The sequence below is a fragment of the Thermobia domestica genome, chromosome 1 (assembly GCF_964235325.1).
Source record: "Thermobia domestica chromosome 1, izTheDome1.hap1.1, whole genome shotgun sequence".
In the NCBI taxonomy this organism is placed as follows: Eukaryota; Metazoa; Arthropoda; class Insecta; order Zygentoma; family Lepismatidae; genus Thermobia; species Thermobia domestica.
In genome coordinates, this window is record NC_137454.1 from 333,895,302 (window position 1) to 333,907,781 (window position 12,480).

The 12,480-nt window shown below is 36.5% G+C and overlaps 1 protein-coding gene across 8 annotated transcripts in view; it reads right to left on the reverse strand.

Annotated features, from left to right (window-relative positions):
• Dys (Dystrophin) overlaps positions 1–12,480 on the reverse strand; it is a 1,830,839-nt gene that overhangs the window by 671,956 nt on the left and 1,146,403 nt on the right. The gene's annotated exons all lie outside the window — the stretch shown is intronic.

Sequence of the window (12,480 nt, forward strand, 5' to 3'; positions counted from 1 at the left end):
TTGAGATACTTGGGTAATGCAGCCAAGCAGCATATGCAGTATGTTGTCTGCATTCAGATCGCTCAACTCTCTGTACAACAAAAAGCGTCATGTTACGTGTATAGCATACGCAATACATTGTGTATGTGAATTAGTGTGATCGACATATTGTAAAGTTAACCGTCTTGTTGCTGAAATTAAAAAAAAAAAGTTCTACGTAATTGCAGTAGTCTAGTGAATAAGGGAAAAACCAAAAATAAGCAGAAGCTTTCATTCAAATTTCCACTGCAGAAAGCTAAAGTACGACTTCTACGATATTACATCACACTGTATACTGTTTAAAGTTATGCTGACTTCTCATTTTCAACCTCACTCCTCACACTTTCACACATTATATTGAGGTCTTAAGGAACATAGATTGATTACTAAAGTTCGGTTCAAACCTCTTGATGTCTGTCGAAAGCCAATGGTGTGCAGGTACGACGTTGCCAGATTTCGCTTCTTTTCGTGTACAATCATAACGTAAAAAAATAACGCGAGAAACTTTGATAAATACAAGAAACAAATTCGGTCTTACAAATTTATTAACGCTATAGTGACACATATCATAAGGATGTACCTTTGAAATTGCTTTCTCGTAATCCAGGAAGAAAGCTATTAGATAACTTGCCCAACTTGCATTTGATATTGTGAAAAGAAGGACACGTCTTAAAGCTTAGGAGGTTTGACTAGACATATGAGGATTGATGAACTGAAACCCGTTCGTTGACCATAACTGTAATATGATGTATGTAAGGAACGTTAATTGTAGTGCTGTATATAGCGTATGTCCTTGTTCACGCACAGTGCAAATAATGGTTCTGTTTTCTTTCTGTTCGCTACAGCAACAACTGTTGAGAGATGGTGTTCCGCATCCACATGTCCAAGCAAGATAAACGTGCTGCTGTGAAGTTCCTTATTGAAGGAGGTCTGCTAGCTGAACTATTCGATCGGATGAAGGATGTATGGCGACAAATTCGTATCGAAAACAATAATGATCGATTGATCAAGAACATTTTGGGAAGGATTATTCTCGTCCTGGTCTAGCCCAGCCTGTTGCTACTGATGACAAATGTGCAAAGCTGTCTGAAGCTATTCGTGCGTCCTTGTCACTTTTCTAAAGGTGTTCAAAAGTCCGAAGTTTCAGTCAGATGACAAGATGAATGCCATCATCCCTCAATGGCTCGAGCGGCAACCTTTTTTTTTTTTTAACGAGGACAGCATTCGTACATTGGTCACACAATGGTACAGATGTCTGAAAGGCTTATGGTGACTTCTTCTGAACCACAAATGCTGTGACTCACTCATATCTTTACATTCTGTATAAAGGATAGTTAAATATCATTAGTACTTTCGCAAATATCGTCTGTAAAAGTTGATCACACCATATACAGGGCGAAATATGACTATACCTTTTAAATAAATGTAGACTTTCAGCAAATTGAGACTCTTCCATACACTACGATTCATGCAATGATGCTTTTTACACCGTCCCATTCATTTCATTTATACTTTTCTTCATGCTGCCCTTTCAACTTCTGCATACCTTCTATCACGTATTTTAGAATATAAGTTAGTTATTTTTTTAAAAAAAAGTCCTAGCCAATTTCTTCATTTCTTTAACAATGTGCGTTATTACAGCTCCTTTATATAGGGTGGTCCGGAAGTGAGCGTACCCTCCCTTTAGTTTCCCCAGTTAGTTATGGTAGAATGTCTGTATGCAGTTACCTTGAAGTCTTTATAGAGTCTTAAGATTCATAAACATCAGTATGATCACCATCCATGTCGTAACACAGCTGAATTCTGCGTCAAGTTCTCGCAGATGTTTTGCGGAGATACTCCGGAGTCATGAGGGTGAAGGTGTGTTCCACAGTTGCTCGTAATTCCTGTGGTGTGTGATATCGAGAGTTTCTTACTTGTTGCTTTATGAAACCCCAGAGAGCATTGTCTGGTGTTGTCAGATCGGGATTTCTTGGAGGCCAGGCAAAGGGAGCTGGTGACGATGCACAACCAGGACCGTCGCGTGGGCGAGGCGACCAAGGGGCGCCGGGACGACAAATCAACAAAATTCAAGGAATTCACATTATGTTGATAAGTGATTTTTTTAAAAAAAAAAAATAATGTTAATTCAGTTATTTTAATAAGATCAGGCCACGGCTAAGTAAACTTTATTTATTTATTTATTTATTTCATAAGGACAACACAACAGGTTTAATGTCCAATTATAATGTCGTGTACATACTTATCTAACATACACTATTATACATACATAAATACATGTCGTTTGATTATGCAGTAGTTATTGCCTGACAATTGTCTTGAACTTGTTTTCGGACATTACTAAATACTCAACTACATGAAATCTAATCATTTCGTTATATGAAGCACACTTTCCCCACACAGGAGGCTTACGTAATATGTTAGTTCTTGCGTTTCTACAATAGAATGTCCCAGTGTTTGCTGTTCTAATTTTATCTGTTGAGACACGTAAAAAAAACTTCTGAAACTAATTCTGGACAGTCAATTTTACCGTTTAAAAATTTATCTAAGAACAGCAGATCAAATACCTATATCTTTTTTTCTAACGTTTGAAAACTAAAATTCGTTACTAAGTCTTCATAGAGGACATACTTTGGGTACATACATGATTTTGTTGCATGCAAACAATTAAAAAAAAAAAAGAAGTAAACTGTATGTTTTCTATTGCATCAGAGTATTTAGTGACATTTGGTGCCCAAACAGTAAAACAGTATTCTAATTTTGACCTCACATACGAAAATTATAACTTTATAAATGTTGATTCTTTGTAGAAATCCTGTCCTATCCTATAAATTAAACCTAGGTTCCTATATGCACTACTCGTTATTGCGTCAACGTGTTGAGCAAAGGTTAATTTGCTATGAAATATAACTGATATATCTTTGATAGTATTTGGAGTAGACAAGGAAGTGCCACTTAATGTATAGGTAAAATTAATGGGATTTTCTTTCCTCGTGAAAGATACACATTTACATTTGGACACATTCAGGACTAATTTGTTCTTATCACATTATATTTGAACTCTCTCTAGAGCCTGTTGAAGTTTCACGCACCTGAGTCATCCATTTCCCAAATGGCTCTTGTCCATTTACAGAAAATCTCGGAAAACGTTTTAAAATGTAGGATCTGCATGTTTTGTAAACCTGGGAATTCTTCAGTATGTTCATGTGAAAAAACAGAACATCCTCACATATTTACAGTTTTACAAAACGCATCTATCCTACAGTTTTTCTCGGTTTTCTGGGATTTTCTGTAAATGGACAAGAGTCGTTTCGGAAATGAACGACTCAATTGCACTTACTTTGGAGTATTATTTGAAATTGTCGACAAAAAAAAAAGTTTTAATACACAGAGGAATATTATTAATAATAAGAACAAACAACAGGGGATTTAAATTATACCCTTCAGGGAAGAAGATAATTTGAATGGCTGAGAATCTAAGATATGCGTGACTTCAAAGCGAACGTTTTTATAAAACGGGGTAAATATAATGTTTTTGTATGTAAGAAAATGATTTACTAAGATTCTTACTTTTAAAAAGTTAACTTACAGGATACAGAAGAAAGAATATTTCTGAAAAATATATATGCATAAATGCCTTAGAAACGGGCCTAATGGTTTGTCTACGTTTCTCAGTACTATAGAAAGATTTAGTTTGGTCTCAACTTTCAGACGTCTAAATAAAGGAGTACTATTTTATTATTTATATATTTACTTACTTACATTTTATACTTCGAAAGCAAAAGTAGTCATCAAAATTTAATATTGTGATGGAACCAACTTATTATTTTGAAAAGAGTGGAATTTACATGTTATTATAGGGACGGATAAGATGATCTCTTTAATTTTCGAGTAAATTTGGACATTTTGAATAAGCCTCTAGTGCCTGCACATGGCGATCTTACCTAATTTCCGATTGCGATAAGTTAAAATTGAAAGTAGGGACGAAACTATGACTCCTCTTTCAGCTTCCACTTAAATATAAATTTTAACATAGTGAAATAAAATGCCCTATGCTTATAAATCGCAAGTGGTTGGAAATAAAAGAAATAAGCAAAACGTGAGATAGGAAAATGTAAAAGGGCGCATCAAGTGCTACTCTACTGACCTCATTTCGTATACAATACCTCATAAGAAAATAATTTTCCTACAAAATTTGTTTTTCAATTTTCTTTTCAGCGATATAAAACATAATTTAACATACTATTGATAATTTTCGAAAAACCTTCCTCTCCTCTCTGGAGTTTCATAATACGTGACTTTTCATAAGACGTTTCATAAGATATTCTTTTTTTATCTTGGAATTTAATATTTGTATCGTTATTTGTATAATCTATGTTATTACTATGTTGATGTGTATCAAGTTCAAAATAAGCAAGAATAGCACTCGATTTCAAAAACCATGTTTTCATTAATTTTTCTGTTTTAACTGAAAAGCCATTCACTTTAAAAAACTGACATAATACCAACTTTTTTTGTCTTACATTCCATATTTAAATCTAGGAGTACAGAAGGAACTCTGGTTGTTTTTCATAACACACGGGGGGAGGGGGGCTGGGAATTCTCGTCCCAGGCGCTTACAACCCACGCGACGGCCCTGTGCATAACCTCTTCCAATCCAGCGACCAGAAAACGTCTGATTCAGGTAATTGCAAACACGTGAATCGCGAAGTGCATTGGTGCTTCATCCTGCTGTATCACAACAGTGTATTTGATACCATTTTCTTACCAGACAATGCCAAGCAATGTTACCAAACAAATGCGGGTAAAACCTAAAACCGTTAGAAAACACCAATTAGGGGTACGCCCACTTCCGGACCACCCTGTATATTTATCATGTCTGTCAGTGTGTCCGTCCGTTCAAGAGAGAAAAAATCTCTAGAATTACCAGATGAATCATCAACAATTTAAGCTAGAATGTAGAGGGTTAAAAGTTACAATCGAGTTCGCTGATGGAGGTTATACTCAAGCCGAAAAATTCAACTACTTCCGGTTTTAACGTTGATCACTATAAAGCAAAAACCATAATAGACAACGACAAGTAGTTTCCTGACACCAATTAAGGGTCCTAAGAAAACATTTCATCTCCATTCTTAACTCTCTATTAACACCGGAAGTGATAGAAGTCCACTCAAACTTCCGGTTTCAATATTGATCTACATAGAGCAAAAATGATTTTAAAAAATCGCGAAAAGAGATTTTTTTAAAAGAATCTATTTAAAACTTCTAAAAACATGTACCAAAGTGGCAGAAATGAACCACTTCCGGTTTTAATGTTGATCACTATAAAGTAAAACCGGTAATAGATAACAAGAACCTGTTTTCTGTAATCAATTAAGTGTTGCAAGAATATACTCCATTTCTATTTTAATCTAAACGTCCCACGTCCACAAAATTTCTTAAATTTACGGATCATGACACATGTGCGTATGGTGTCATTCGTTTTTTTTTTTTTTTTTTTCGAAATCCCATGATTTTAAAAGGGTTTAGTATAAAAGCAACACATTTTTCGCACCTTTGAATTTCAGTTACGTCTCCGTAATTATTTTAAAAAGTAAGTTCAATTGGGCATTTTTAAAGCTAATTTTTTTACCATGAGAATGGTTTCAAAAAGAACTATGTACTGACGTAGGCATACACTTCACTGGGAACGGTACATGTGTAATAGATACAACAGTTAGATCCCTGAAATACTTCAATATAGTAGTCCCCTGATACCTTCAGTGAATATGGTCTTTATTCCTGGATCAAACAACGTGACATTGGTCCATCAAAACCAACTTTTATTAAGCTTGTATTTAATAGCTTGTCGTAAAGAAAAAATATGTGCGTTTAAAAAAAAATAGAAATGAAGCTGGATTCTAATGGGCACTCATCCCCCCCCCCAAAAAAAAGAAAGAAAGGAAACAAGAGAAAAAACACGAAAGGGAAAGTAGAATGAGAATCCAGCTAAATATACGGATAGTAAATGTCAGATAAGGTTGTTCCATTCAACAATTAAGATCCTGGTTTGTCATTTGCCCCAGACGTTTAGAGATCTCATCCTGAGTATATGGACAAATGTAGTCAAGAACAGAAAGTTGAACATATATTCCCTTACCCATGTAAAAAAAAAAAAAAATCTCCAATAAACGATCCAAGACATTCGATTTAATGATTGCTGATAATTAATTCCAAAAGAAGTATCTGATTTACATTCTCCTCACGGACCACTCAACGACTAACATACGCTAACGAACATAAATGTATTGTTTCAAACATTACAAGAAACACTCCATTTCACTAAATTTCAATTTCCAGTTCCCAAAACACACAATTTCATTAAATTTCAGTTTTCAGTTTCCAAAATATTCCATTTAATTAAATTTCTCAGTTTCCAAACACTCTATTTCATTAAATTCTATTTCCAAACAGTCGATTAATTAAAATTTCTGTAGTTACCAACCAATTTACTTAATTGAATTACTAGAGTTTCTAAACACTTCATTTTATTAAAATTTCTGAAGCCACTCAACAATCTATTTCATTAAATTTATGTTTCCAAATATTCCATTTCGTTAAAATTTCTGAAATTTCCAAACAACCTGTTTCCTAAATTTTATTTTAGCTTCCGAACACTCCACTTCAATATAACTTCTGAAGTTTCCCACCACTCCATTCCATTAAAATTTCTACCGTTTTCTGTCATGATAGAACATGGTTGTTTTGCGGAGTTCTGCAAGTTTGCATTCATTTTGATAGACCACATACAGATAGTTAAAGCTATCAATAATAAATTCAAGACTATTTTACAAGTGATCTAGAGTCGGTGGCTCAGTGGTAGAGCGTTCACCTCCGGTGCTTGGGGGCCCTGGTTCGATCCCAGCTCGCGTCGTGTGGACTTTGTGGTGGACAAACACCGTGCTCGTGGGTTTTGTCGGGGTTCTCCCGTTTCCTCCCACTTTCTTCATTCCACTAGTTCATTCATTTCTCATCATCACCGTCTCGTTTAGCCTAACCGACATAAGCGTGGGACATAAAACTGAAAAGATTTCATTTCATTTCAAATAAATGGTCTGGTTGGTTGGAGTTTGGGTCTATTTTCAAAACCGAGGCTATGTGAGACATGAACCTACAGTTTAAGATGAAATTCAAACACTTCTTTTCATTGCTACGGATTGTTTGAATGAAACCACGCGTATAAGCGAGTTGCTGAAATCTGAACGGTGAAAGGGGCTATACATTAAGTGATCGCCATGAATCGTGAAACTTAGGCTCTACACGAATCACAGAGCTGCTTTTCCTCATGTGTGATGTATCGGAAGAATTCGATACGATTCGTAGAGCTCCGAACGGACACTTGAGATAAAACGGTGGAAGTACACCAACAACGTTGCAAAACTAAAAGGACATGGTAAAAAAAAAAAAAAAAAAACTTAAACAACTATAACACGAACATTAACAATTATTCGAACTAAACTGTAACAATAATAATAGCAAAAATATGGAACAACGGCAACAACAATATCAACAAAATGAAAGTTAGTAACAATCCAACAACATTGCACCCTTAGGAGTTGTTCTCCGTATAGCACGAGAGACGACACTGACAAAATCACATGGATGGAGATTGACGACCGGGACACACTCTCGCGTGCTATTGAGTGGTAAAATTGGTAAGTCTAGTCAAGCGATCACGATCACAGAAGGTCAACATTTATGGAATTACTACATTCTTCTCACATTTCGGCATTGTAAGAGTGCCTTCTTTACACTAGTTACCCATCGAAAACATAGGAAGAACCCTATCCTACGTAACATTAGAATCGAATCAGTACACACCGTCTAGATAAAGTGAGCTATATCCAGTGGTGCTATTCTAATTTTTAAAAACCGGTTCTTTCTCTCTCTCTCTGTATATATATATATATATATATATATATACAGAGAGAGAGAGAGAGAGAGAGAGATAGTAAATAGATAGGTAAATAGATATAATTCTATTAGGAAACAACCATACAAAGTAGATAAAAACAATTTTTTACTGGATATCCCAAGTAGTCAATAGGGACCTTCACAGTATCCTAACACAAGGTGGTGTGACGAAATTATGTAGTACTGCGAAGGTCTTGGAAACGAGTTGTCCAAGATAGATTATGGCTGTCCGAGGCTGTCTAAAAGTATTGGAAAGACCTTAATCCAGCAATGGATCGACAATTGTTGATAATGGTGTTTTACAGGGTTATTTATATTTAAAATTCACTCTCACCATTTCTCTTATATGATCCCAGTTCTCATTCTTGATATCTGAGCATCATTCTTGATATCTCATGCAGGTATGTATGCGTGTTTATGTCTTGGTATAACAAACGATTCTGCGAACTCGAAATATTTTTAACAACCGGTTCTAGCGAACCGGTGCAAACCGTCTGAATAGCACCACTGGCGATATCTTCTTTAAAATACTTAATTCTTATATACAGTGAACTGAAAGAAAAGAAAGAAAGAAAAATATACAACAACAAAATAATAATACGAAAACAAAACAGAAACTACTTCAGAAATGGTAAATCTGGCATCGTTGCTATGGCATCAAATCGTTTCTCACCTAGAAGAGTGTTTTTTTCTTCTTTGTTTTTTTCAACAGATCCGAAGACAAATCCTATTCGCTTGCCCTTCTTATCTTTCTCCCAGATGAACCATTTTTCGGACACTTGAGCGCGTTTTATGTGACAGCAACACTCTTTACGTTTTCATTCAACGGAGAGGAAACCAGCTCCGAGAAAGAACGGACAGGTCAACGCATAACTTCCAATGGGATACGGAAACAAATGCTTTGTTAAGGGAACCGCAACAACGCTATGAGATTTAGTTAAGACTAAAGAGAATTACTCTAGTCTCTACAAAAATGGTTCCAAATCGTTTTTAACATAGTTCCTCTGTATATTTTGCTACTCTTACTCGTGAGGTAAATATGAGTGGAAATTAATTATAAATCGTTTCAAATTCATTACTTATTTTCAGTGTAACGTCCCACGATTATGCTTATTGGGCTAAGGAAAACGGATGATTTAGGCAAGTGAATGGTGATGGAAGAATTGGTGGAATGACAAAATGGGAGGAAACGGGAGTATCCTGAACACGGTGTTGTCCACCACGAACTTACTTGCCCAGGGATCGAACAAGGGACCCCACCCACCAGAGGAAAACGCTCTATCACTGAGCTACCATGCCCCATCAAATTTACTACTATCGTAATATTATTAAAGGGCTAACAATGGCGAAAGATATGGGAATTCACATACCGTATTTACTCGAATATAAGCCCCCCCTTTAAAAAGTTGTTAAACATATACCACATTGACTTGACACCTAGTCTTCCGCTCCAAGCGCTGCTATCGGCTGAAAGAATTCCACTCCCTTTCTCTCGCTTAGCAACAGCTGAACCCTTATTGGCTCAACGCGTGGGTGTGTCGAGGGTTGAGCTTTAGTTCGCATTTTTGCCACGGATCAAGACATTTGGCAGCACTATAGCCCTCCGCACTGGTCCAATTGCTAAAGCGCGTGCACTCGGTGCACGGGATCCAGGATTCGATTCCCGATTGGAGGACTTAGAAATTTAAACGCATTACGGTGCTTCTCATTTTACCTTAAGCTGTATGTCATGTTATATAAACTTGATACTGAAAACGGACACTAACTCCAACCAAACAATAGCAGATAATATAATATGAAAAAATGTAGGCTATGTCTGTTCTGACAATCTGTTTATTATACGGGTACAAGCTACCTCTATAATAGTCATTTCAAATTCGTTGCTCTATGACGCCACAGTCTGCTGATTGGGTTCTCAGCAAGCCCCTCAAAAGTAAAAGGCAGCAAATTTATCGTTGATAGAAGACAGTGTTGACAGGCAAAAAAGACGTAGTCGATGGTTTTGTAGACAATATTCGTGAATTCATGATAATCAAACACTGTCAACTTTGTTTTTTGTTTTCATTCCACCTACCTTATTAACCCCCTTGTTTCCTCTCTGTCTTTCTTCTGTCTCTGATATTATAAGGCAGATCCTACGTTATACATTCGGAAGTTGGAAATAACTCCCCTAAAAGATCAGTACAGAAAATTCACGCGGCTACGAAATTAAGAGCTTATGTAAAATGTTAGTTACAGTAAATGCGCCGGCGCCGCCGTCGAAAACAGGTCGGCAAAAGGAGTCGGCAGAGGGTCGGAAAGAGGCGACTCTGACGGTCGGCAGCAGTCGGCAAAGGACATTTTATTTTATGATTTTCGACCGCTTGCCACCTCGGCAAAAGGTCGGCAACTTTGAACAAGTAGATCGTCGTGCCACCGCGGACGGGTGCCGGCTGCCTCCGGCGGCAATCCCTCTTTCCGACCGCGACTTTCTGATGGGGATAGGACCTACCGTAGTTGGGTCAAGACTTCACTTAGGAACTAATATGTGCCCTGTACAAAAATCCATGTTTCAGAATCCTAAAATACTCACGCAACAATTTTTATAGAAGGAGTTTGGCTATAGGCATATAATTTGAAGTACTCACCAACTACCTCTAGAAAAATTGTTGCTTGAGTACTTTAGGATTCTAAAACATGGATATTTGGATACGGCACATACTCGTTCCTAAATAAAGTCTTGACCTGACTACGGTAGGTCCCATAGTTTTGGAGCTCTGGACCTTTAAAGTTCATTTTTTTTTTTCATGTTTTCGGCAGCCCATAACTCCGAAAGGAAGCATTTGTGCACCCAAGTTGGTCTATATTTTTTCTTATCTTGGTGTCAGGAATCACCTCCCAAATGTTGTCGATGTTGTTTTGAAACACCCAGTATATACAGAGTCTGAAAGTTACAGATAAAAGCTGTCGTCAAGGTCAACCAACTCGGAAGCAGGTGACATAGTCTCTTCTTCATACTAGAGTGGTAAGTTCTGCCACCTACGTGCACAGCGCACGTAAGTTGAACACACCTGCTATAACGTCAGAATGAATGAAGCTATCGGTAAGTGAGACAACACCTATTAAATTATATTTAGTACATATACTGTGGAGTGCCGGTAATTTGAACACGTTTAATCCGACCATCTGGTTAATCCGAATAGGTTCGGGAGGAAAATTTTATTTACGTTTATTATATTTAATTTTTATTTTTATTATTTTGTGGCGAAAAAAACGCAGTTTCAGGAAATTAATAACTAAAAGAATGAAAATGGGTGCAAGTTTTCGTAGAAAACAAAGTAAACTTTCATTAAATACAGTTTTTTTCTTTAATACCTGTATTTAGGCCCTAAGCCACATTACGACAATTACATAAATTTTGAAATAGAATACAGTACAATACGTATACTGTAATCAGAAAATGTATTTTGAAATACTATACGCTATGTATTACAACACAATAAACCGGTTCACAATAAACCCGTTCACCCGCTTGAAACCGCGATTTTACTTTTATTCCGGCTAATACGAAGAATCACGTAATCCGAACAGGGTTCGGTACCAATTAGTTCGGATTAGCGGGACTCCACTGTATTAGTTGTATTTTGGTGTTTGAAATTCTGATTATCAATAAATATATGGAATATAGGACATTAAGTTCAGTGTATATTATTAAATTTAACGAAAGCCAATGGAACGTAACAGAATGTGATACTACAAAATTTGAATTTGCACTCGAAATGAATTATTTGTGCATCGAATCTTAACAACCAGTTTGATATTAACAAAAATGTATATGTGAAAAGTGAAAGCGAACAACTGTGTCAAGTGGACAGGATGATAAGTATACATAGTGGCTTGAAATGTGTTCAACTGAATTATTTCCTTTAATTTATTATATAGGCCATAGAGTTACTTAGTTATTTTTATATACTACACACAAAGTTTGGAAGTAGTCACATTTTTATACCTCAATAGTAATTTACGCTAAACAATATTGGAAAAATGAAATGAAATCTTTAAGTTTTACGTCCCACGGTTATGCCGGTTAGGCTAAAGGAGACGGTGATGATGAGAGATGAGTGAAATGGTGGAATGAAGAAAGTGGGAGGAAACGGGAGAACCCCGAGAAAACCCACGAGCACAGTGTTTGTCCACCACAAAGTCCATACAGCGCGAGCTGGGATCGAACCAGAGACCCCAAGCACCGGAGGTGAACGCTCTACCACTGAGCCACCGCGCCCCCTAAACAATATTGGAGTAAGTTATTTATAATATTCACACATGTTACCGCACTAAGCAAAAGTAGAAAATAAGAAGCTCCTATGCGTATTTCTTGGAAATTTTAAATACTGTTTAGTTTGGCTGTTAATATGTTTTATTACCATCGCCTATTCTAGTCTCAATTATTTCTCTCGTCTTACCTTGTAAATTGTTTTACATTTATCCAGGGGTAATAGTGTATCTGAAAAGGTAAGGGAACGGTAGGAC